The sequence below is a fragment of the Amblyomma americanum genome, chromosome 11 (assembly GCF_052857255.1).
Source record: "Amblyomma americanum isolate KBUSLIRL-KWMA chromosome 11, ASM5285725v1, whole genome shotgun sequence".
Classification (NCBI taxonomy): domain Eukaryota; kingdom Metazoa; phylum Arthropoda; class Arachnida; order Ixodida; family Ixodidae; genus Amblyomma; species Amblyomma americanum.
Genome location: NC_135507.1, coordinates 74,827,603 through 74,854,934, shown reverse-complemented (window position 1 = coordinate 74,854,934; position 27,332 = coordinate 74,827,603). Strand labels below are relative to the sequence as shown.

Here is a 27,332-nt window from a genome sequence, read left to right as displayed (position 1 = left end):
CAGGATACTCAGCGCGCGGCGTGTTTTTAATGCAAGTGCTGCATGCATTAATTCTAGATAGTATTTTTCGAATGACGAGCCTTTTCTCTTTCTTTCAGGTGACAAGAAAACCCAAGCTGTTGAAACTAAAGCGCCCAAAGAGTAAGTGTTCCAAGAACACATCGTTAGCCTGGCTCAACCGTGCTAAATAATGGACAACTGGACTGCTTGGGATACACTCACGTTTTCCCACCACAAAAATGTCACGGAAAAGGAACTGTGGGGATGAAACTTGCGTCGCCTACGCATGCAATCCTTTTTTTTTCCTTTCACGGAGAAAACGGAAATATGTACCGCATTACCAAGCTTTCCAGTAATGAGGCGCAATTTGTTGACGAGAGATAGAAAAATGAGTGATGCCCGTGACATAGAGAAATGAGTGATACCACTTTTAAGGGGGCCCCCAGATTGCAGCCGCTACCTCAGCCCACTCCACGAGCTGTTGGCGCCAACTGCTTCTCCTGGTGGGAGAGATCAAGGTTACAGTCAACAAGAAGTGTAACAGGCGAGTGTCTCTGCGTTACCCCAGGGACCTCGTCAGTAGTGGCCCGCTTTCAAGAGAGCTCGAATGGCGATTCCGCCATTGCTTTCGAGTGATCGCGAGGGGTAACCTGTTCTTACAGTATTCAAGAGAGGGCGACACTAGCGCCGCCGCTTCGTTCATCAGCGGCGCAATCGAGCGCCTTGCCGTGCGCAGCACTGTCTCCAGTACATTACAGCAAGGTGGTTGGAGAGAGAGGTGGCGGTCATCATCCATCTGTATAGCTGTGAATTATGATGGTGATCGTCTTGTCGTGCGGACTTAGATCGTTTAGAAAACTGCCTAAGGAAGGCTCTAGTGATGTAGAAAACTGGTATCATGTGGACTTGTGGTTTGGCTATACGTATTCGCAAATATTGCCGCGAATCTTTGCAGTGTTTGTTCATGCTTCAAAGCTGCCGCCTCGCCGCTTTATCACTTTTTTTGTGGATGCAATACGCAACCAGACTTATCTCGATTGATCGCATTCAGGCGGAGCCGGTTTTACCTCGTTCCAGAATGTTCTGGTAACTTTGCACGCATTCGGTTCGACCACCTCCGAGCACGCTTGTTGCTCTGCCGCCGCCAAGTGATTCAGTCCATCGTGAGCGCAAGTCAGCCCAAATGAAGAGTTTTGTTTAGACGCCATTTTAGCTGCCTTTCGGCTCTCTGGATCGCAGTCACCAGTTCGTGACAATATATAACAAGCCTGTCGAAGCCGGAACCTTGAATCTGGTCATTTCGTCTCCTCGTAGCAGCAATTTAATCACTTCAGATAACGCGCTAGTACCACAGGTGAGCACAAACAGCTGCAGCAACGTTACGGCGTATAAATCAACCGTAATAGCTCGAACAGTCTGCGTGTATTTCTGAATGCAGCTGTGTTTGTTTTTTTTTGTACTAGTGTGTTATCTGAAGTGATGAAATCGCTGCTACGGCAGTGATTACTGGAATATTTCATTTCATATCCATTCAGGACGAAAAAGAATACGAGCCGACGACATCGGCATGGGTCCATGACTTCAGTAAGAGATATGTACCACCCGAAACGTACAAAGCCCAACGCTGCGGTTTCTGTTCCTAATTAAGCTGCACACCACCATCATCCAACAAGCAAGGCTGACAGGTTCAAGTCCCGTTTAATCGCTACCTTCAGGAAACGTTTGAGGAGCTATAAACTACGAGCAGTTGGAGTGTGTCCGCGCCCATGCATTGGCCGCAGCAATATTAACTCTGTGCTTCGCAATCGACCCGTTTGGACGCTTCGACTCTTTGCTTGTCGCGATGGCGCGCCACTTGTGTGGAGCGGTGTCTTCCATCGAATCACGAACTGTAGGCGTGACCACCTAACGATACTGTAGAAATCACCAGCTCGCGAAGGGGAAGGAACAAATTGTTCTCTCATTTCCAGTGATATGTCGCTGGTTGCGGGGCGCTGTTTCCGCCTCTCCACACATGCTGAGCTGGCACGAAGGGAAACAATAAAGAGTCAGGGTAGTGATTGATCTCCCGAATCTCGCTGATCTCTCTGGCATTCAAATCAAGTAGGCGTCGGCAAAAAACTAGCAGTAATTTAGCGCTAACCTAGTGCTAAATTTTACGGCGAGGCTCCGAGCAAGCCCAGACGCGGAGCCTCTCCACAGCGAGTCACGTGGTATGACGTCACTTGCCACACCTCCGCTCCGCCGGCTCAAGGTCAAACGCGCACCAAACTTGACCTTGGGAGTTGTAGGGTGAAGAGTAGAGCTTTCGCTCTAAATGTACTGACCAGTGTGTCCTTCGCGTTTGCAGTGAGCAGTTGGACTACCAGGAGTCGTGGGTGTTGCGGTGGTTGCCGGCGGCCAAGCGGAAGTACGGAATGTTCCTCGCCGTCGTCTGCGTCACGGCGCTGGCTTCGGCCACTCTGTTCTCCTTCGCCGGCATGACCCAACAGGGAGGTGAGTCACTAATTACTCACGCGAAGCCGAACAGTTGCCCGCTTTTGGACGGCGCTTTTGCAATGAGGCACCGTGGTCCTGTTTAACCAGTTAAGATGACGACAGCTAGCTATTCCACATTCTTTCACCGAAGCAATTTCACGACGTCAAGTTGCTATTCCGAAAGGTTTAATTTTCGGCTGTCTGGGCCAAGAGAGCGTAGGAAACCGCTTTCATGCATAAGTATTATTTCAGGCCGGCACCTAACAGCTTTACCAAAGAGCTAAACAATTCGTGAGAAATCGCGTTAACAACCGAGAAACGGCTTATCCGGATGCTTAAACAGGCAGCTCAGTAACCTCCGGGATACCATCCTCCTTCCTAGAGATAGTTTAAGCCCATTCGTTCTTTGACCGTGGCAGATTGTATAATGGCCTCAAAGTCCAGTCCTGACCTCAGAAGTAGTTTAGATGCGTTCACTTGCTGCGTGTTCTTGTTCATTCATTAGCTTTGTTCTTAACATGTGAATAGTGAACGAAAGCAGGATGTTTCTGTTGTGAACAAATGACAATAACAGCCATTTAGCCATATTTTGGATGTTTCCACCGCACCCTGCCAGTATTTTCAACGTAATACTAGTTGTCGAATTACAAATAGAACGCGTGCTTTTACATCAACACCCAGTAGCGCCCCTGATTACAGCTATACGAGCTACCAACTCCGATCTCAATATACAGGATTGTTTGTGCTTATAATAATTTTACCTGCCAAAGCAACACTTTTCGCACACAAGACAAGAGGAAGTTCCGGATTTATTTAAACCGCAAGTAGTTATAACGCACACCAAGGCCTCAGTGCATGAACATTTACTGCAATGGGTACGATAGGAGCCATGCTTGCAACTGGACGTTCAACACCTGAGGTTAGAAGTTGTGCCTGTTTAAAGCGACACAGATTCCAACACTCAGTGCTACAGCTAAAGCGGGGCATGCTTCCGTCTACCTAGTTTTTTTTTTTTTTTGCGGAGCAGAGTTTTACCTTCCTTCCGAAGACCACGTGCACGATTGTTCAGTTAATGACCTGCAATCTATTCGCTGAGTATGGCATATTTTCATTTTCCAGTTCGACTCAGGAACTTTGACAACGAGGAGGGCATGCACGTCGACGGTAAGAACAAGCTAGGTGTTAGATTATCGGGTCGCTCGGGGTCTGCAGCCCATAAACAGAGTACAGACCAGCCCCGCTTATAATTAGCCTGAGGGCTTTGGGGGTCGCGCGGAATGTGTTCCTAGTACCCACGGTTCGTAGTAAGTGTACTTCCCATTTTTCAGCCATGAATACTAAGTCCGTACAAACTGGAGTTAGAAAAGTTGGTTATGCACGTCAACTTTTTCGAAGGAGAGCATATCATGGCGCTTTCCAAGCAGCTTTCAAGGGCGGTCATAACGTGTTTTTCTCGCCGAGGCCCCAGGTGCCAACAAGCTGCTTTAACAATAGTGTTTAACTAATGGTGGTTTAAGCGTTGATGGCCGCTGGTGGCGAGTCAGCATCCTCGTCGTGTTCATCAGATTCTTATCTGTGGGGGACTGCTCGTACTTCACGTATAATGGCTTCGTGAGTGTATGGCTTTGCAGTGCCTACGTCAATCCGTGGTGCCATCCCAGGTGAACTCTTGCCAGCCCATCGGTGCATCAACGACGCGTTGTTCCCCGTCCACATATGTATAATCACGGGGATGTTTAACATCATCTTCAGTAGTTGCATGGCCTGTAAACCATACTTTACGGAAGGAATGCTCGATGCAAACTATAACCAGTCCCGTACACGCGGCCTTAATAATTTCCGTAGCGGCGAACAAGGAAACAGCAGTTCGCAATTGGTAGGGAGGCGCCGGAAGTGGTAAGGGAATAGTACTTAGGGCAGGTAGTGGCCGCTCATCATAATAATCAGAGGGAAGTAACTAGAAGAATAATAACGGGGTGGAATGCATATGGCAGGTTCTCTCAGATCACGAATGGCTGTTTACCAATATCCCTCAAGAAAAAAGTGTACAACAGCTGTATATTATCGGTAATCACATACGGGGAAGAAACGTGGAGGCTAACGAAAAAGGTTCAGCTTAAGTTGAGGACTATGCAGCGAGCCATGGAAAGAAAAATGATAGGTGTAGTGTTCGGCCTCGGGAGTAGCGTACGTAAACGGAGATACCAAATTATCACAGCTTGCGAGGCATGGCCGATGACGAGAGACAGCCGCTGGTCGCAGCCGCTCATCCTCTTCTACAGAAGCATGTTAAGCAAAAGCTTGAAATGCCTTCCACCAACGAAGGCACCGTCTTTACAGGAATGTGTTTTACTCGACAGCATACAGTAAAATTGCGCCGTTTTGTCGGAAATTTCTCGCTTTTTCTATTGCATTTTAGCGTCGCCACATTCATTTTGGGGGCGGGTGACACAGTGGCTCAGAGACGCTCTTCAATCTCCGCGCTTACTGGATTCACAATTTTTTACAACTTTTGGGCCGAGCTTATGGCGCCTCATCCACCGTGGCCTCATCGTTCATTCTAACCGAGTTAAGCTGTCATGGTTGTTCGTTTTATCTCAGGTGCAGACCCGTTCCTTCTCTCTTCCCTTTTTAATCCTCTCATTCCCTTCCCCAGTGTAGGGTAGCCAACCGGAAGCCCCTCTGGTTAACATCTCTGCCTCCCCCCTCCCCCCTCCTTAAACTCCTTATCTTTTACGGTGGCACTCTCCTGGTTCGCAATAAGTGAGCGTTCGTTATAACTGCAGTCGTTATAAGTTGGATCGATTTATTGCGAGAACGAGTACTGTCTACAGCTGCGTTTCATATTAAACTTTCCTCAGCGTTAGGTAATTAAACATGCTTTCGTATCACGGAATAAAATTCACGACATTAGGGCTGTGCTTCCCCTGAGTGTAACGCTAAAAGCTCTAGATGAATGGCCGACAGGTTTGGTTCAGGAGTCCAAAAAGTAATGAGGCGTGAGTGAATGTCGCCAAGATGAACACTGGTTCTTTAGGGGTAACAAAGTGGATTCCAAGATGATAGTGGCAGTAGATGCATGATAGCTGTGCAGAGTTTGAGAAAGGCTGCCGCGCACTTTTTGTCTTCAGTGGACCGTGTTTTCCGGTCTGTGCCTTAGTTGTCAACGGACTGACTGCCGTGCCTACCTCACCTGAACATAAATGGTGGAGCGTTCCTTAACCTCCTTGCAGATTCCCAGGAAGAGAGCATGGCGGCCATCAAGAAAGCATTCGAGGAGAGCGGAAACGACGAGCGTAAGTGATTATAAGCGAAGTTGTCTTAAGAGAAGCAATGAGAAAGAATTTATAAACTGGCTACAAGGACTGCTGCCAGCCGTATGGTCACGAATTAGTGTACGTTGACTGCTATTACCTTTCGTTTATTGGAGCCACAGAATTCAGTGCATCGATACTATGATGTTACCACGTTTGAATGAATAAGCACGTAGAACACGCCCTTATAAGAATGATTTATAGATTTCTATACACTTCTTAAAGAGTAACAGCTTTGTATAGATATACCCTTTGTTCTAATATATTTTATGCACAATATATAGAAGAAGGTCTACTTAAAATGTATGGACGTAAATCTATAGATTATCTAGAGACTGCCCAATGTATTTGCATTGTCTGCAGACTAATCTTTAAAAGTGGCCTTTAGAACGTCTAGAAGACTTGATTGACAAAAATCTATGGACAATCTACGCACTGTCTAAATGAATTTTTTGTGAGCCTAACTCCCTCGTTTACTTCTCTTTTTATTTTATGCAGAGAACGCGCCGAGCAAGTACTCAGGCAAGTGCACTTTCAGTGTCATCTCACCGGTGCATGTTCCTAAAAAAGCACGAAACCAGTTATTACTCTCTAAACTTGTCTAGTACGAGATTATTTTGTTCAGCCGTGTACACTGAGTAATATTTTCCTGAATCCCTTCTCTTGCTTTATTCAGAAGATACACTTGTTACTAAAACTTCGCACTGTACTTAGATGTTCGTTGCTGCTGCCGAGTGCGTTTGGCCATAGTGATGTTCTTTCAACTTTGTTCCCGCGATGTCGTTCCCCCCCCCAGCGTCGCCCAGCGTCAACCTGCTGTGTCGCTTCTCTCCGCGGTACCGGGCGGGCATCTACCCGTACGGCGTGTGCTCGCACTTCATCTACGCCAGCGTGCCCAGCCCACCGGGGCCGAACGCGCCGACTGACAAGGAAGTGCTCTACAACTACGACCCAGGTGCGCTCGCTCATCCCACGTGACCGTATTCTCGGGCTGCAGTCTCTAACTCTCTAAAAGGATTAGTCAAAAAATGAGTCACCGTCTAATGGTTTTGGTTGGCTTTCGAGGCAAGCAAATGACGCAGTAATTGTCTCACATATATCGATGGACACCTGAACCGCGCCGTAAGGGAAGGGATGATGGAGGGAGTGAGAGAGGAAAGGAAGAAAGAGGTGGCGCAGTGGAGGCCTCCGGAAAATTAAGTTTGACCATCTGGGGTCTTTAACGTGCACTGACATCGCACAGCACACGGGCGCCTTTTGCCGTGGTCGCCGCGGCCGGGTTCGAACCCTGGAACTAGCTAGCTCAGCACCGAGTTTTGTTGAAGCATATCTCTAACTTCCCCATCCATAGAAATGAAGAGGCGGTAGCGACACGTCGGGAGCATTGAAACCTGGCCCCAGTGAGGAACCTATTTCCACAAACACATGGGCATTGTGACCACGCATAGCACAATGGAGACAGCATCTACTTCTCTGCCATTATTTAATTGTTTGTTTGCTTATTTTAGCGCCCAGGGCCAACTCGAATTGCAAAGAGGAGTGGAGAGTTGAATACAAAATAACAGTTATAAAGCAAGCAATCCAAGCAAATCCATGTGGAAGGTTCTTTAGTTGACAGTGCTGGACAATGCCCATGATGAAAAATAGCGCATAAGGAGTACGAGGGACGTAAAGGGAACGATGTAACTTGTCTGCGTCGTTTCTTCTCCGTCCCTTGTATTCCTTTGGCGCTATTTTTTAATCATGAAGGTTATCCAACTCGCCCAACTTTCGGCATTGCTGGACAATGGCTCACAGAAATGGTGACGATATTCGATAACAGCAGTGAATCAAGAAGGTAGTTTGATACTGTAGCATTTCAGGGATGAAGATTTGAAAACATGCCTTAGTGACCTATTATATTATAGATGTTTTCTGACATTGGTCAAGGTTACATGAACGCCAGTAGATCCGCCATAGATCAGGCCCACATGAGCAGTGTTTTCCCTGCCCGTACATCAATTGTTTTACAGGCTCCACAGATGGCCGATGCAGTTTAACTGCCGACAGCTTTTCTACTGAATGTTCTATAAGTATGGGTGACAAGTGAGCAGTGGCTGCCAATGTATTCGCTGACGACAGAATGCGACTACAGCAGTTTTTAACCTCTGATAAAGTTCCTCGTGTGGCTTCTGCTGCAATAGACACGCGCCTTAATAGTCGCCATTAAGCTACACTCCTGTCACCTATCACGCATGTGAAAGTTTGTTTATTTTGACGTAGCTCCTAGCTGAGTGGGTTTTAAACCGCTTGCGAAAGGCTGAATGAACCTCTATCTTCTCATGCATTGTTTTTCGCGGATCGGCAATGGCATTTTCCCGAAGTATTTATCGGTATCAGATAACGCCGTGTCCGCAGTTACCAGCGGCATCTTACGTAAATCAATCCCGTAAACTAATGCCGCACTGAATGGGTGGGCTTTAGCCTTGGAGCCACTGGTACAGCAGTTAAGCCGTCGGACACTGCTACCATTCAATTCTGCGTTATCTTAAAGACTATGAAATATAACTAGGCATTACAGTCCTTATTTCGTTTACACACGATTGCTGCTCTGGAAATGCATTAATTAGATTTTTTTCCTGACCCTTCCTCATTTTCTGTTTTAGGAATTCCGTTTTAACAAGGGTTAGAGCTCGCAGCTTCTATAACTTAAAAGAGTAAAAACTGCTCTCTTTTAAGACAGCTCCCCACCGATGGCACTGACTCAGCTCGGCTTTTCCTCATTTTAGATGCCACTCGTGTTTTAATTTTTTTTTTGCATTATGAAGAACCACGACGCCATGTTTCGCCGTTCGTTTTTAGCGCTCGCCGACCAGCGTGCGATTAACTGCTCTAAATACAAATTTCCCGTAGGCTAACCAAAAGCAAAGTAGTATTATTAGACTTTTTATTTCTTACAATTTAATACATTGCGCGATGCTCGCAAAGTAGTAGAACTTAATGCTGGCGCGACGAAATCGCTTGTCAGAGTGTGAAAGCATCTCGCACGTGAGAACGTTTCGTGACTGGCTCTAACCCAGCAAGCGTCATAGGAGTGCGCAAAGCAGCCACCGATCCAATGTTATAAGTGTCACGCAGGGAGGATAATGGCGCTGATAAATCAGCACGTGGGCTGACTTAAAGCCGCGCTTTTTGCCAACACCCTCTGCTCATTGCTAATTTATACGGCATCTAGACTCAGGCTTCACAGAATGCCATCTGATTATCAATGGCATAGTAGAAAAATCATCGTAACTTACGGTGTTGGCGATGATGATGAAAATTTGTTTTTTGGCGCAAGGGCATCTGTGGCCAGAGAGCGCCCATTGCGCAAGGTTTTTATTCTACTCAAGGTGGGGTCAAAGAGCCAATTCCAAATCATTTCACCTTAAAGAAGCCGATCACTAGGCAGGGGAAGGCTTTTACCCATTGTATCACCGGTGGGTACCAGGCAGCACTGGGGATCGAACCCCGCACCTACCGCATGCGAGGCGGATACTCAAAACTTACGATGTCAGAATGTTATTTAACAAAATGTTAGTAACGGAAAGTATTATGGGATATGGACTTTTTAGTTACTAAGAAAATGTTAGTGTCTGGAATCTGTGCCCAGGTAGAGAGAATGTTAAATATTGGAAGGCCATGGCTACTTGATAAAGCCCCGGTCGGAATCGATAGGACATTATCACTTCGACTCGTATGCCAGCTCAAGCCGAAGCTTCACGGAGTAAACGGTGTATTACTTCAGCAAGGTGCAGCTTAGTGACGCATATGATATATGGCGTGGAAACAGCCATTATTCCTGGTATGTCATGTTGGTAACATCGCGAAGACAGTACGAAAAAATGACTACAAAACAACAAGCGCTGTGTGTTGTGTATCCTTCTCTTCGCTCCGTCCTTTCACTGCTGCCAACATGATCATGAACCAACAAAACCGACTCGACACACTTCTGAACATCCCTGGTATATCCCGCGTAAAACAATTCCGCCTCACCGTTCAGGAAGGTGGGAACGTTCTGCCAGAACCCCTGACTAAGTCGTGACGACTTTGAACGCGCTCTGCGCAATGCTAGCCCGGCAGTTCGTTTCGCCGAAACTTTCCCAGCTGGCGCATCGATTTAATGAAGATTGCGAGGACATGTGGTGAAACGAGGAAAGGGTGCGCGAAGGCGAGAAAAGGAAGCGGTAGGGTGAAGTTCAGGGGCTGTATTCTATAGGCTGTCCGCTTTCTATTGTACATTCAGCGTCTACTTGGTCCTCTGTCATTAGTCACTTGGGTATACCCGTCGACTTCAAGCTTGTGTGGGAAGCGACCTTGCAATTGGGAGGTTGATAAATGGACCTCACTAATGGCTGCCATTGTCTGCGGCATGCAGCCAATGATGAGGTACATCGCAGCGCTCTGTCAGCAGCAGGTGACCGGAACTGACTGCCACTGGCTGCATATCGCAGCCAATGATGAGATCCAGTCCAGGTCGCTTCCCACACAAGCTTGAAATCCGCGGCCGTATTGAGTGATCAATGACAGAGGGCGGCCCAGTGGTCGCGACTCCAACGATGTAAAATTGACAGCTTATATAGGATATGGTTCCAGGTCAGTAAGTCAATCAACTTTATTGGGCCAAAGGGTGGTAGCATGCTCCCCCTTGGGCCTCAGCCTAAGTCCAGGGCCCGGGGATTGGGCTACCGGGCCGGGAACGGTGCCGTTGGTCGGTCACAGCCTCGGTCGCCAGGCTGATGAGTTTTTTCTGCGTAGCGAGATCCTCACTTCGCAGCAAATTCCAGGTAAACGTTTAACTCGTGACGTCAGCGTGGCATGATCGCGGTGTCTGCTGAATTGTGTAGCACCCCAGTCCGGCACTCCTTATATCACTCCACGTGTCACCTTTTTAGTGCCAGCCACTCGTGAGACGTGGTATGGAAGTGCCTTCAACTCGTTAACAGGCGCGTTCAAGAAGTTCCTCCACGTGCGCGAGACGGCGGGAGACGTGCGCCTGCTGCTCTCGGTGGAGCTGAAGGCGATGCTGCACACCGGCTGGTCGCCGCAGAAGCTCGCCTCCGACGCCCGCGTGTGGCTCGACCGCAGCGGCGTCGACGGGCTGCACCTGGCCGGACTGGACCTGCTGCCCAGGAATGTCGAGAACGTCACCGACATCATCACGGTACTCGCACCCGAACCCCTTTCTCTTAATGCGGGAAAAGAAATAATTACAGCTTACTTGGCCAAATGCGAAGCACGTGCTCCAGCACGTCGCGTTTCATTTCGCGTTTGGTTCGAGGCGGGGGTTTTACGATCAGGCTTCAGGCAAAGATTGGCGGAATACGTGACTGGCGAACTTAGTGGGAGCGCACTAAAAAAGTTAGGGACAGCTAGCTTACTTGGTCAAGTGCGAAGCGTGCGCGCTAGCACGTCGAGTTTTATTTCGTTTTTGGTTCCACGATGTTCTTTCAAGGTCAGGCTTCAGGCAAAGATCGACGAAATCCGTGTCTGGGGAAGTTAGTGGTATAGCGTGCTATAAAACTTTGGGACCGCTTAACGCACCTTAAGAGGGCACTGCGATAACGGTATTGTCTGAATCCATTGCGCTAGGATGCAAGTTGATGAAGAAGACGACGTGCAACGGACCGCGCGAGAGATTGGCAGTTAAATGAGAGCCGTGACTGGTTGCATTTCGCTCTTTGTACTGTGCTCTTCACTGCTTCTTTTCTTGTACTTTGTTGCTTAGGTGTGTCGTGTTAGGCATCGTGTTGATTCGTCATTCTTTTTCTAATGTCTGTACAGAGTCCATGTACATAATACATAGCATCACTGTAATAAATACCATGTTGAAAAAGAAAAGCGGCGATAGCATAGTGCTCTTGTGCAATGGAAATCCAAGCTGGTCTGTTCGCGTCGCCGCGGATTCGAAATCCACGCGCTGCGCAGACGCGGTGATATTTCTTTTATTTCTGTAGTTCTAGGTGGCCTCAGACAGACAAAAGTTTTTTCGTTAATAGAACCCTTAGTGCTCGCGCACTAACATTCATTCTTTTACCCTATTCAGCGAATCTCGCGCACAAAAAAAAAAGCGCCTGGATTGTAGCCCGAGCGCCTGCTGCAGGTAGTGACAATGGATCATGGTTAGTAACACAGTGGGTGGTCAACGAACTCTCATGACGAATGCGTATAAGAGTTTGGAAACAAAGTTATGTCATCTCTCCCATTTTGAAAGGAAGCATTAGCTTTGCGGCATCTGTAATGGTTTTTGCCGGGCAAATAGTGAAGGGCATTAATTAGTGTGTCACGCTTTGTGTCGAGTTGTTCCTCGGAAGCGTATGTAAGGTGGGGAACGTATGCATACGTATATGTTCCACATCACTCAAAGCCAGTTTCATGTGAAACGTGAAACGCTCCATATCTTACATTGGCCTTACATCGGCACCTTACATCTTAATCGGCCTGTGCCGATATAGCGCTGCGTTATCTTGACAAAGGCACTATTTTCACAGACAGAGGAACGGCTTTAATAAGTTAGCAAGGTACAGAAACTAAAATGAAATCGCAGCCGAGCGTTTACACCGCCATTCACTTCCAAACAATCGTCGGGGATAATTCTCGTTCTTGGTGTCACTACTTCAACTGGCTAAAAAAAATTATTTGAGCTGTATTAATCCAATCCTCGCAGCAAATTAATGAGTATTTTTCTGCCAAACATTAATCAACAAAGTCAAAAAGAGGCAAAAACAATTTTTACTAAAAACAAAACTCAAATGGATTGTTTTTCATAGTCCCTATCGGCAGGTGAACGCGAGGGTTTTCGCGTACAGCAGAAAGAGCCATTTTCGTTGCTTAGAAAATTGTCTCTATGGCAAGCTTTGTAAAAGCATAAGTAGCTGTAAGCACCATCGACGCGTAAACATATTTCACTTGGAGGCGCAACAGCCATTTTTGAACATTTCCGCAAGCGCCATCTACCAATTGCAGAACAGTTGTATTGTTTTAAAAAACATTCAAGAGTAGCAACATGAAGGGCTCGTTAGAATATTACCCCTTTTGTCAAGCAGGGGCGTAGCCGAGGGAGGGGGGGGGGGAGGGGGGGGAGGGGGGGGGGAGGCTTATGAGGCTTCAGCCGTCCCCGGAATATTTTCGAACTGTCAAGCACTGCTGACCAAAACCACCACCGGCGCCGGAATCATTCTGAATTTTGTCACCTACAATGCCTTTTTCAGACTAGAAAAGACATTCTGGTGCGAAAGGGCAATTGCGGGCATAAACGGGCATTTACGAAAATGTATGTCTGAGATGCAGCTATGGTGTAGAGGTAGAACATCCGCCTCGCGTGCAAGAGGACCGGGGTTCAAATCCTGGTGCCGCGCAATTCTCCACCGGGTTTAAAAAAAAAAAATCCGCCTGTCGATGGAATTGCATAACCAGGCCTGGAGTGCGGCCTTATCTCGGTGACCAGAACCGACAACGCACTCTCTCACCAGAGCAGGATTTGGCCACCCTGGTGTAGTACTTGGCCACAACCTTCTATGATCAAACCAATTAACCCTCGGCCCTCAGTCCCCAGCGGCTGCAGAGCAACTGACCACGGCGGCGGTCAGACCTGCGACGCAGCGGAGGGTGCTATGAATCTCTGGCTCCGGACAGGCCGCCATTGGAATCTGAACCTGGCAACGTTTAACGCTAGAACTTTAGCTAGTGAGGCTAGCCTAGCAGTGCTGTTCGAGGAACTAGCGGGAATTAAATGGGATGTGATAGGGCTTAGCGAAGTTAGGAGGACAGGTGAGGCGTATACAGTACTAAAGGACGGACACATACTGTGCTATCGCGGGTTAGAGGGTAGACGAGAACTAGGTGTGGGTTTCCTCATTAATAAGGATATAGCTGGCAACGTAGAGGAGCTCTACAGTATTAACGAGAGGATAGCAGCAATAGTAATTAGGCTGAATATGAGGTACAAGCTGAAAGTGGTGCAGGCCTACGCACCCACATCCAGCCATAATGACCAGACCGTTGAAAGCTTCTATGAGGACGTAGAATCAGCAATGAATAGAGTAAAATCGCAGTACACTGTACTGATGGGCGACTTCAATGCGAAGGTGGGCAAGAAGCAGGCTGACGACCACGCGGTAGGTGACTATGGGATAGGCTCTAGAAATAGCAGGGGAGAGTTATTAGTCGAATTCGCGGATAGAAATAATTTACGGATCATGAATACCTTCTTCCGCAAACGAGAAAACAGGAAGTGGACCTGGAAGAGCCCCAATGGTGAGATTAAAAATGAAATAGACTTCATACTATGCGCTAAACCTGGCATCATTCAGGATGTGGCCGTCCTCGGAAGGGTGCGTTGCAGCGACCATAGAATGGTAAGGTCTAGAATTAGCCTAGACTTGAAGAGGGAACGGAAGAAGCTAGCGAAGAAGAAGAACATTAACGAGTTAGCCGTAAGAGGGAAAGCACAGGAGTTTAGGATAGCGCTGCAAAACAGATACTCGGCTTTAACTGAGGAAGATGATCTTGATGTTCATTCAATGCACGATAACCTGACATCAATAATTACGGAGTGCGCAGTAGAAGTAGGCGGTAGGACAGTTCGAAAAGATACCGGGAAGCTATCTCAGGTGACGAAAGATCTGATTAAGAAGCGCCAAAACATGAAGGCATCTAACACTACCGATAGAATAGAACTAACGGAGCCATCAAAGTTAATAAATAAGCGCAAGGTAGCCGACATAAGGAAGTTTAATATGGAGAGAATCGAGCATGCTCTAAAGAACGGAGGTAGCCTAAAAAAAACAGTGAAGAGGAAACTAGGCATAGGTAAAAACCAGATGTATGCATTAAGAGACAAGCAGGGCAATGTCATTAGCAATATGGATAAGATAGTTAACGCAGCCGAAGAGTTCTACACAGACCTGTACAGTAGCCAATGTAATCAGAACGCTAATGAGAAAGACAGCAGTGCACAGCAATGCGTCATCCCGCCAGTAACGAAAGATGAAGTAAAGAAAGCCTTAGAAGCAATGAAAAGGGGGAAAGCAGCTGGGGAGGATCAGGTAACAGCAGATCTGTTGAAGGATGGAGGGGACATCGTGCTAGAAAAACTAGCCACCCTGTATACGCAATGCCTTATGACCTCGACTGTACCAGAAGCTTGGAAGAATGCAAACATTATCTTAATTCATAAGAAGGGAGACGCCAAGGACTTGAAAAATTACAGGCCGATCAGCTTACTATCCGTTGCCTACAAAGTATTTACTAAGGTAATCGCTAATAGAGTCAGGGCAACTTTAGACTTTAATCAACCAAATGGTCAGGCAGGCTTTCGTAAAGGATATTCTACAATAGATCATATTCACACCATCAATCAGGTGATAGAGAAATGCGCAGAATATAACCAACCTCTATATATAGCTTTCATTGATTACGAGAAAGCATTCGACTCAGTGGAAACCTCAGCAGTCATACAGGCATTGCGTAATCAGGGGGTAGAAGAGCCTTATGTCAAAATAGTGGAAGATATATATAGCAACTGCACAGCTACTATAGTCCTCCATAAAGTAAGCAATAAAATTCCAATAAGGAAGGGCGTCAGGCAAGGAGACACGATCTCGCCAATGCTGTTCACCGCATGTTTGCAGGAGGTATTTCGAGGCCTGAATTGGGAACAGTTGGGAATAAGAATAAATGGAGAATACCTAAATAATCTGAGATTTGCTGATGACATTGCCTTGCTGAGTCACTCAGGAGGTGAACTGCAAATCATGATCAACGAGTTAGACAGGCAGAGCAGATCGATGGGTCTAAAAATTAACATGCAGAAAACCAAGGTAATGTTCAACAGCCTAGCAAGGGAACAACAGTTCACAATTGGCAGCGAGAGCCTAGAAATTGTGCCGGAATACGTCTACTTAGGGCAGGTAGTGACAGCTGATCCGGATCATGAGAGGGAGATAACTAGAAGGATAAGAATGGGGTGGAGCGCATATGGCAAATTCTCGCAGATCATGAGTGGCAGTTTACCAATTTCCCTCAAGAGGAAAGTGTACAACAGCATAATCTTACCGGTACTCACCTACGGGGCAGAAACGTGGAGGCTAACGAAAAGAGTTCAGCTTAAGTTAAGGACAATGCAGCGAGCCATGGAAAGAAAAATGATAGGTGTAACGTTAAGAGATCGGAAGCGGGCAGAGTGGGTGAGGGAACAAACACGGGTTAATGACATCCTAGTCGAAATCAAGAGAAAGAAATGGGCTTGGGCAGGGCATGTAATGCGAAGGCAAGATAACCGCTGGTCTTTAAGGGTAACGGAGTGGGTTCCAAGAGAAAGTAAGCGTAGCAGGGGGCGGCAGAAGGTTAGATGGGCGGATGAGATTAAGAAGTTTGCAGGCAAAGGGTGGATGCAGCTGGCAAATGATAGGGTTAATTGGAGAAACATGGGAGAGGCCTTTGCCCTGCAGTGGGTGTAGTAGGGCTGATGATGATGTCTGTTCATACCGCAGAAATTTGTGCCGATCATTGTAACAGTTAGCATCATGATCAAAATTACCATGTGAATACGAAAATTTTGAGCGCATCAATTACCGATTTTGATTGACCTTGCTCATTGAAAGCCCTGCCAACGCAGTGTTTCCCAACCTACACACTCGGATATTTGTTATTTCAACTTGCGGCGTCATTCGTGGCTTTCGTTGTCCTTTTCTTTCTTTTTTATCTGCCTGCTTTTACTTTTTCTTTGAATCAAGCAAAGGAATAGCCTTCTGTAATTATGGGTGCAGAATATTTGTCGCCGTGCAAGCAGTTAAAAATGCATACCTTCCTATTAATTTCTGCATTGTTCCTCTATTATTCTAACCATATGGTGCTGTCGCGACCGCAGCATGGCCCAAGTACATATCGCGACTTCTGCTATCATAGTTTTGTTCTTGCCTGGATCGTCTGTCTTTCTGTGTGTAAAGTTTACTCTCTGCGATTGCACAAGATGTTTATTTGCCTTGTTTGACGCATTGTATGCAGTGACTTTTGCTTAGATACGTAGATTTAATGGAGACCTACATGTATTTAAATATCTTGTTGCGAGGTTTTGTGCATACATACAGTGACTTTGTTTCCACTGACACTTCCTTGCCCTTTATCAAGTTGTATCTTCGCATTTCTAATGCTCCATTTTATCTTCGCACTTCTAGTGTACATTTCGCAGAACTCCTCGTTTATACACGTGCTCGCTGTGGCGAATAAAATTTCGGTACAATTACTCACAATACATGACAGGTGACAGCTGCTGCTGTGCAGTACACTCGAACGAAGGACAGCGTCATTGAGATTTTTCCCTGGCCGTTGGATTTGTACAAAAATCTAACGGTTCTTGAACGACAAAGATTCATTAAAATGTTTGTCCTCTGCTTGCTCATTTCATGTCCTTTACCTTTTTCACATCAGCGCCATGCACTGCTTTTGCTGGTTTCGGACTGATATAGTTTTAGACTTCGTGTGATATTTTCTTTAGTAATTAAATACGCAAAACATAGAACCATTGGTTTCAATTATGTCTGTGACCATTTTTAAGACGTATGAATACATTCTTTTATTTAAAGAATACATATTTCACTCGTCTAGAGAGTGCGTAGCGCTATCTAACACAGAATGGCATTGTCAATGGCAATGCAGTTATTATTCTTGTGTTTGACTCCTCCACAAATTATATTAGGAGGCCGCCCTGCAACATGAGCCCCCCACCCCCGTGCAAAATTTCTGACTACGCCACTGGTGTCAAGTACGGATGCTGAGCCACCGAGCGATGAAATGACTTTAAGCTTTCTTGACGACCCGCCGCGGTGGCTCAGTGGTTAGGGCGCTCGACTACTGATCCGGAGTTCCCGGGTTCGAACCCGACCGCGGCGGCTGCGTTTTTATGGAGGAAAAACGCCAAGGCGCCCGTGTGCTGTGCGATGTCAGTGCACGTTAAAGATCCCCAGGTGGTCGAAATTATTCATTCCGGAGCCCTGCACTACGGAACCTATTATCCTTTCTTCTTTCACTCCCTCCTTTATCCCTTCCCTTACGGCGCGGTTCAGGTGTCCAACGATATATGAGACAGATGCTGCGCCATTTCCTTTCCCCCCCAAAAAACCAATTATTATTATTATTATTATTATTATTATTATTATTTCTTGACGACAATGGCGCTAAATTAGTTGGCACGTGAGCTGTCTTCTAGCCTCAGCTGGTTGGCTTCAGACTGTCGGCAGCCTGTGCTTTGTAAATACCCCTTCACAAAACGATGAATAATTGTTTGCTGACTACGGTCAGCATCCGTTGTATAGCCCCATGTATTAGTCGGCGGCCGAGTTTCGATGGAGGCGAAAGTCTAGAAGCCCGTGTACTGTGCGATGCCGGTGCACGTTAAAGAACCCCAGGAGGTCGAAACTATCCCGGAGCCCTCCACTACGGCGTCCCTCAAAGCCTGAGTCGCTTTGGGACGGTAAACCCCCATAAACTAAACTAAACCAGTTCTCGCTGAAAAAAAAAAAAAACTTTTTCCTTCATGGTCCACAGCCGGTACAGAGCCCACAAGGATTAAATGTAACTACATGCCACGCATCCATGAGGTTGCCAAAACATATTTTTTTTTGCTCTAGAGTGCCTTTTTTTTTCTTAAACCGCTGAAGAAATAAACTATGCAGTTTGTCAGCCCGTAAATATCAGCATTGACCAGGCGGCTGCCGCAAACGCGATCAATTTATTCTATATCACCAAAAGGCCCGTACTCACTGCATTATTAGTTTTGATGTTTATTTTATTTCGAGAACAGACATGTGGAGCATTGGTTTCACATTCTTGCCTCCTGCCAGGCGAAACACAGCAGAACGGTTCGTTGGCAGCTTGTGATGCCAGCCAGGCTACACGCATGCCTTATGAACTCGGGTTCCAATAGTTATATGCGTGCTTTACTTTCAATGAGCGTTGTGGTGAGAAGACGATGGTGTTCTTCGGAAGGAGATGGCGGCTCGGCTAGATCCGCTGCTCACGCGTAAGGCCAATAAACTGCGCGATGCCAAAAACTTAAACAGGTCGTAAGTATGATCGTAAAAAAGACGTGGTAGTGCACACTTCATTGGGAATGGCACATTAGGAGATTTTTAAAAGAAAAGTGGTGTAAAGTCCGCATATCATAAAATTTTAGCAATTAAATATGCGTAACCCGCGTAAGTTAGGTATACGAAAGGTTTGAAAAATTCAAACCAAAGTAACACTAGGGAATGCTATTTTAATGTTGTGAGTGGGAAAGTAGGAAATTAGTTAAGCAGTGAGTTTAGATAGGTAGTTAGGATAGATAATTTAACAGAGAATAAAAGAAGATTAACATCCCGCCTTTGGGATCTGAACCCATGCACTCTGTTTTTGTAAAATTGTTTTTTTTTCTAGAATCATTCCCTAATTCGCTTCCTACCTTAACACCACAAAAAAAAAAAAACGCTCCCTTGTGCTTTCTTTGAATTGAAAGGCCGTTGACTTCGTAAAACATACAGTTCCGTTTATGGTATGACCTATAGAAACATATGATCTCATTCGGCGAGTGCATTTAATGGTGAGTTGCTGACATGGTATTTTTGTTTTCATTTTGCAGGCCCTGCGCGAATCCTTCAAACGGCAGTATCTAATCACCATCGGTATCGACCGCACGCAGAAGACCGTTGAGAGTGATCTCCTCAAGATCCTCAAGTAAGTAATAATTTCAGGGCTACCTGTCCCTTAGCTAAGGTAGCCCGAGTCAATCTATACTCTCATTTCTGTGTGTCATGTACGATACGGAAATTAGGAGCGAGCTCTTCCGCTTAAGGACGCCTCCTCTTCTATTTATTTATTAATTCTTGTAGGCCTGATGATGACGAGCCTTTGTTATCCAAATGAACCAGGAATAGAGAAACTAGTGGAATATGTGGACCGGGTACGCCGTTTCAATTTTTTTTTCATTTTTCTCTTCCTTGTTACATAGGCCAAAGCACGGGTTTAGTGCCTTTCCGGGACATGCAAGAAATAGCTTTCTTAAATTTTTTCTGAGGTGCCTCGGACACTTTCACTCGTGTGAGTTCGTTCTTCTCTGAGCACAATTAGTTGAACTAGCAAAACACGAAAATCTTGCAAGACTGTTGAAGCCGCAAGCCTGCGCATGGCAGGTCTTCTTCTTTACTACAGCAGGTAAAATTTAAACAAAAAATCACGTTTCCAAGAAGCCCACACAGCACATCACCTGGAGTAGGAAAACATTATAGTGAAAAAAAAAGCCAATGCTTCGACTTAATCTGAGAAATTTATACGGTGTGGATGCATAGTTTTTCATTGGTCAGGTGCCGAGAATGCATGAAGAAAAACACGCTCCGAACTCACATTTTCTATTGAGTTAGCGCTCCTAGGCTTTGTTTGGATCTCCTGATCAAAGATAGAGTTTGTGCTGCGGTGGAGTAATCACGTGTTGGAGTTGATACTGAAGTTGCAATTCATTCATCCTGCAAACACACAAAAAGAAAACAATGAGGCAGAAGCTAACGCTCCGGTTAAGAAGGGCTCTTGCTTCTTCCAGCAGTCAACGCGTACAGAATGGATAATACAAAGAAATAAAAAAACCTTCGCTTACGTGACACACAAGCATTTGTGTACATATTTCTAACCATGATTGCAGGAAAGAACAATAGCTGGAAAGCAATACACATCCGAAAATATAGCGTATGAGTATTTACACAGTCAGACATTTCCATTGTCAATTTCTAATATCAAGCTTAACGGAAGACAGTATTTTCTGAAAAAAAAAGGGCGAATTTTCGAGCTGCAAGATTCGTCATGGTCGAAGCGGAATCATGGTGTTGAACGCATAGAGGAAATGAATGGGCATTAATAACCTATAGAATTTTAGACTTAGACTTCAAACTACCAGATGCAGAAATTAATAGCAGCAGTGAAGAAGACATGGATAGCGGAACGTGCAGGTATCCAGCATAACCATGCTGTCAGTCGCAGTTTACATTGTCTACAGCTCATTCAGGCCATTTGACGTTGATGTATTGCAACAAATATCGGTCTTCCAGCGCGGTGAGCGAGAAAGCGTAATGTCACGTAGCGCGCCAGTAGCGGTTACAATCTGTCTCATACGTCCAGTTTTTTCCCAAGTCACTCATAGCATCAATGATCGCAACTACTCGTACGTCCAAAACGAAAATATGCGTTTTTTAAAGAAGTGCTGACATAAAATTTCGAACGCAAACAAACGGTATGATTGCTTTTAATGGCGTAAGGAGATGCCTTCAAGCGAGTTTCGGTCGCAGACGTTGAGTGCAGCATAATTTAATAAGATTCTGTCCGAGGAGCTAATCTGCACTTCCTCCCGCATCGAATGACATCAAGATGCGCTTTCCTCAATTACTGTGACGTCACCGATCCCAGTGGTTGTTCACAGTAACAACCAGTTCTTGCCGGTGACGTCAACGTCATGAAGAATATGGTAATCTAGGTTGGCCGTTCGCCCGTCACGTTAGGGTGCACTTCAGGGCTGGCGCCGAACGAAGCCGGTATTGCCAGTACAAAATCATTCGTAATTAATTATTCACTCTGCACACTAGTGTTCTGAGCTAATTTTCATAACTACTGGGCCCGTAGGCGTCTTTTGAAGTAATAAAAAATGGACCCCTCAAAACTTTGTGTCAGTGCCCCGTTAACGCATTTGAATTTTATTCGCTCCATATTTTTCCTTTCATCATACGAATTCTGGGGCATATATCCTGTGCTTTGATAAGTCGAGAGAAAACAAAGCAGCCCGGTCAGGCTTTGATATACACGCCAACGTAGTTTCTGACCAGTCGAATTCGGGATGTCACATGCATCTATCGTAGCGAGCCTCGGATGAGGTTGCCAGCGGTTGCGTCTTTCGCGCGCTTTTGATCGCGTCATTCTATCGTGGCTCCCTCCCGTGCAGGCTGGTGGACTTTGCGAGCTTCAAGACGAGCTACGTGAGGCACACGGACGAACGCACCACACTGACTAACCCGTACAGCAAGTACGACAACAGCACCTCCGCACAGTTTCTGGTGAGCTCATATGACTACATTCTTGTCTTGAATAATGTCACTTTATTCGCATTAAAGACTAAAAGCGAGGTAGAGTTGGTACCAAAACTTTAAAGAAATGCTTCCTTCATATTGGTAGGTTCTTTTAATAAGGCAGTAATTGCTAATTACACCAAGCAACAGTTACTACGGATGACTAATTGATACTAATTACAAGTGAATTATTAGTACCCACTAATTAGCCCTAAACATAGCACTGAGTGATGTCTTCTCTGTGTCAATCCGGTCTCTAAAAAGGCTACAAATTTCTTCAAAATCGTTAGCGCTGAAGCGAGGTTTCCTTGCGCTTACTTTTTCAGCCAAACTTCTTTTCTACTTCCACATAACTGCAGCGTAAAAAATTACGAGCACAAAAAAGGAAGAAACACATACGACACGGACAAAAGCAGCTTTTTGTCCGTGTCGTATGTGTTTCTTCCTTTTTTGTGCTCGTAATTTTTTACGCTGCAGTTATGTGGAAGCAAAGTAACCAACTTGCCCAAAAGCTCGTTTTACTAAAGCATATTTCTTTTATACTGCTGAAGTGCGGGATCTTATTGTTGTCACTTAAACGGGACGAGTCAGCCGATCCTCCTGCCCCAGTTCATCTATGCGCTCAAGGTGGCAATCGCGCTTGCGTACGCCTACAATATGCAAGATTGTTCGAGGCTATGCGTATGCGTGCAGCTGATCTTGAAACTCCTATGCCGGAGAAGAATAGACTGAATTCGGCTTGGAGTGGCGGCGGTTTCTATTCCCACAACTGCCACTTGCGCATCGCTACGCTATCGCAGCCAAAACTGTAGGTTCCAAGGTGGGGCGCCCAAGTTCGCCCAATAAGATGCTCGTGTCTAGAAGTCTTTCACGCTTGCCTGTCTGCTGTTACCGCTGCGTAACACCAGAACGTGCCAGCATTGCATGTATCACCATAAGCAGCCGCCAATGCTCGTGTGAAGATAACTCCGCGGGAGCAGGTGCTTCAGTGCATGGCGCGTGCATGTGGCATGCAGTTTATGGCAGCCATATTCGTTATGCGAAAATACCTGAAAGCGTCAGTCTGCACAACGACCGTCTACCGCCACAACCGAAAGCGCATGCGCAAATGGTCGGTACAGGTTAGGTGCGGGCTACCTGCGGGGCCACCTAAGCTGTGAGGACCTTCTGCGTATGTAAAATGGCAGCAGGGGCGTAGCACTATACGCTATGCTACAGCTTTCTATCACATGTGACATTGAAATACCGCGGTTGCTTGACCATTTTGTCTCCGCCTGTCATTATTCTCAGCATCTCTAAAGTAGCCAACACTGCCGTACTAAAATCACGGAACTATCTTTGTCGTTCATGTGATGCTAGAAAACGTTTTGTGGTATAGGTTTGTCTCGCTGGATGTCGCTTACAATTTGACCACTCTGCCCGCCGTAGTCGTTTAATCAGCATGGCGTTCTGTTACTGAGGACGAGGATGCGAGATCAAATCTCTTGAGCATACAATAGGGATTCGATCTCGCATCCTCGTGCACAGTAACAGAACAGCATAGTGATTAAACGTGCAATAGGTCTTCGATGGAGGCGAAATTCAAAAGGCACCCGTGTGCTGTGCGATGTCAGCACATGTTAAAGAACCCCAGGTGGTCGAAATCAACCTGGCGCCCTTCACTATGCCGCCTTTTTTAACCTATATAAAGCTTCGGTATGTTAAATCTCATGAACCGAACTATCTTTTGTAGGTGGAGAATATAATGCGGCAGCGATGCTGCCGTCCGAAAAAGAGTGCGGATTCTTACTTTTTTTTCTTCGTCGCTCGCTCTCACTATTCGTCGCGCAACACACGCAGAACCGCGAAATTGACAAGCTGGCCCAGCTAGCTGGCTGCCCGGTCCCCCAAGTCACACCTGTGCTTCACCCTCACCCTGGGCGGAAACCAGTTCCAGCTTCGTGACGCCGCGCAGCACGGACTCGGGGCTGCAGCAAAGCACGTCAGAGACGCCTCATACGGGGAGGCAAGCATACAGTCCTCTATAAGGCTTCTATGAGACGCGCTTCAAAGCCTGTGCGCACTTGAGGGACTCTCTGAGCATGTCTATTTTAACCACTCCTTTGCGCTGTGAATGGCTGAAACCAGTGAGCGAAGTTAATATAGCAAGAATATTGGCTTCATTCTAATGGAACTTCCTATTTTATTAGTTTTCTCTAGGAGTCATTTGTGTATCAACTTACCGCTCAAAAAATCCCCATCATTCTGGTTGCGTCCTATAACTTGCGATGATGCTATGTTGTGCGCTTTATAATTTTCTTAGTAACCTTAGTGCTTGGTCAGAATGCAGTAAGAGTGTGTTTCTCCGCTTCTTCGATTTCTTCTCGGCGCAGATTTGCAAGAGGCAGTGGAACGAGGTGAAGTACATCGAGCCCGCCATCGGCTACTACGCGCGCAGCGGGATGACATGGGTCGGCTACGACACCGAGAAGACCATCGCGGCAAAGGTGGGCTGCTCTTTCGCTCACTCCCGGCGGCATTTAGCACGGGTTCATATGGTTTAACCGTTATAAAAGCCCAGTACTCAGTGTCGTCACTTCTGTTCAACGTTGAGATAATGAGGCAGTTTTTGAGCAGAAGTACCTCCTCACGCTCTTATCGGATGACAACCTTTTATTTTCGCTTTTGTTAAAGCGGCCTAAGTACATCACTGCTGGTCAGAGTCGCAGTCTTATTTCCAGTACGTCTTTAGATTAGGAGAATGCTGTTAAGGGAAGAAAGTACCAGCCCCGCACAAATCCTGGGCGTGCTTCGGTAGGTGCAGCTTACGTGTGCTCAGGACCACGCTGCTGCAGCTTATCACACGTCAGCATGCACACGGAGACGCACTGTTCTGCGGAATGTGAGCCTACGGAACCGAACTAGCGTCTCTACTCCGAGCAGCGGCTAGCACTGCGGCACCGCAGGCGCAACCTAACACTTACGCTGCCTTGAATCAGCACTTAGCATTACGTGTAATCTATTTCCGCAAGGTCGGGTTAGGGTGGTACCTGCTGTTTCACGCTCCTTCTTCCCGGCTACTTGTTTCGACTTTAGTGCACGATCCCTTACAAAAATTTCTTTAGGCAGTCTATAGAATGTCCATAGACATTCTATAAAGTCTATAGATTCTCTATAGACAAACCATAGAGAAATGTCTATAGGCATTACAAGTCCTATAGACAGTCTATAGACAATCTATAGATTTATGACCATACACTTTTTGTAGACTTTTGTCTATAGACGGTCTATGACTTTGAATAGACGAAAAGAAATATCTATAGGAAGGCAATAGAGTCTATAAGACGTCTATAGTCTCTGTATAGACCATTTTTGTAAGGGATGTTCGAAATTAGTCTGGAGACCTCCATTATGTACGCGGCGTCCCTCATAGCGAATGCATAGCTTTGGGACAACAAACCTCGCTTTGCAAAGCACAAATCTGCACCGTGGTGGTTTAAGTATATATGTACAGATACTTACCGACGTTTTCGTCAAGCTCCAGGACCATTTTCTAAGTGTTAGAGCCGAATGTTACGTTTTGGAGATTGCTATGAACTGCGGATCTTCCGAAGTTCGTAACGCTCCTTGCGTGAAATATAGCGCTCCATCACAGTATGCCGCGCTGTGTTGTGATTTGCCGTGATGCAGTTCGGCATCGAGATTTACGTCAGGCACATGTGTGATCATTTAATTTCGGAAATACAAGGGACTGGAATGATTTGATCAATTATGTCCTGGTTCATTCTGATTCATTAACATTTAGATCGTCGCCTGAAGAAAACAGTTTCCGTGCAACCCGTAATGTAATAACTCCTCTAAACAGCCTGTTTAATGTTAACGAAGAAATAAATCAAGCAACCTCGAATTTAATGCACTGATAGCTTCATGAGAGTCGTCCACGGCGCCTTTTACCATACCTTTTTTTTTTGCGCTGTTCATTTCATTTTACGCATTCAAGAACCAGATTACCTCGAGAGCTTTAAAACCCTACCATCTAGCAGGAGAGCCTACACAGTTTGTAAATTTATCTTCAAAGCGCTGCCGTTCGTGACACTACAGCGTCCGTGTAATGCTAATCAATCATCCTGCTCTCGAGCACCGCTCGGTCAGTTCAAGCGCTATCTTTCAACTTCCTCCACTACTCAAAACGAAATTTAGTTCAAGGTCACCTTTACCTCTGCCCCTTTTACCGTTGGGCTTTACGTCGACGGCTTTCACATCTAAAGCAAGTACACGACCCTATACTCCGTTTCAAACATCATGTGCAACACTGTCAAAGCTAACGCCCTTATTCGCGCTGCCTGCATCAGCGACAAAAAAGTAGTGCGTTATTTGTGGTGAGCGAAACATAGTAAATGCCTTGCATGTAGGCTTACCGCATGACACATTTTTCATGATCTTGATTGAATGCACTGTTATTGCTGACAACACGGTGTCGTTTTACCGTGCCACAGACCACTCGGCCATGAAACAAGCGCGGAGTAACACGCCTCCCTTTATTTTCCCGCCCGGACTATTTCCGCACATTTCACAGCGTTGCACCTGATGTATGAATTGGAGTACGGACGCATCCGAGCTGCGACACCGCAGATGACGATTGTATTAAAGGCTGAAGCCCGTCAAACTCCCACGTTGTTTGCGAGCGGAGTACTAGATGCCAGAACGTTGATCTTAATCTTGAAGGGCCCAGCAGAGTTTGTAGCGTTCACAGCTGCCTCATGCTCACACAGGTGCGGCTGGCGCTGCGCAAGCACCCGGGCCTGTGTGTAATGCTGGTCCAAGTGGACAAGGACGACATCCGGGGCATCTGCTCCGAGAAGCACTTCCCGCTCGTGCAGAGCGTCAGGCACGCCATGCGTATCTACCACCGTGCGCCAGCGGCACAGGAGGGGCAAGTGGGGAGGCCGAGTGCCACCCGTTCTCGCCGCGAATAAAAAAAGAAACTGGGAAGGAATCTCGGAGGGCAGAAACGATTCTGCTAGACAACTACACTGCCGAGACTCTATTCGCAGTGTCTGTTCCGTGATATTCATCCTACGCCTATACCACCGTATAGCAAACCACCTTTATGTCGTGTAACACAGCTGGCTCTTGCGTGCAGGACGAGAATCCTCGGCTGTTGATGCTCCTGCACACTGCAATCCCCACCGAATTCAGAGCTGTAAGTGAAAAGCGAAGGCCGTACCGGAAAGGTAAACCTCCGAGCCACCAGATGTGGGAATACTAATCAGGCTTTGACCTAACGAGGCTGGCCTCCACCTCAGATTGATCTCAACCTCACCTGAGTCAATTAAGAGCGAGGTTGGGGTGAATTCTGCGACAGCTCGAAACTTGGTTTGTTCAGCAGATCGGGCCTCAAGCTCATGAGAGTTCAAGGCTGAGTTAGGTCGTCCTCAGTGAGGGCAGGTTGTGAGGTCGA

The 27,332-nt window shown here is 46.4% G+C and overlaps 1 pseudogene across 1 annotated transcript; it reads left to right on the top strand.

Annotated features, from left to right (window-relative positions):
• The first annotated feature begins 100 nt into the window (after window positions 1-100).
• LOC144109704 (chitinase-3-like protein 1) lies at window positions 101-26,847 on the top strand (annotated as a pseudogene). Its single transcript, XR_013309630.1, has 12 exons — window positions 101-141; window positions 2,351-2,496; window positions 3,598-3,642; window positions 5,712-5,774; window positions 6,291-6,314; window positions 6,589-6,747; window positions 10,757-10,974; window positions 19,429-19,523; window positions 21,769-21,880; window positions 23,732-23,897; window positions 24,265-24,378; window positions 26,644-26,847. The product of XR_013309630.1 is annotated as a chitinase-3-like protein 1 (transcript).
• Window positions 26,848-27,332: the final 485 nt, after the last annotated feature.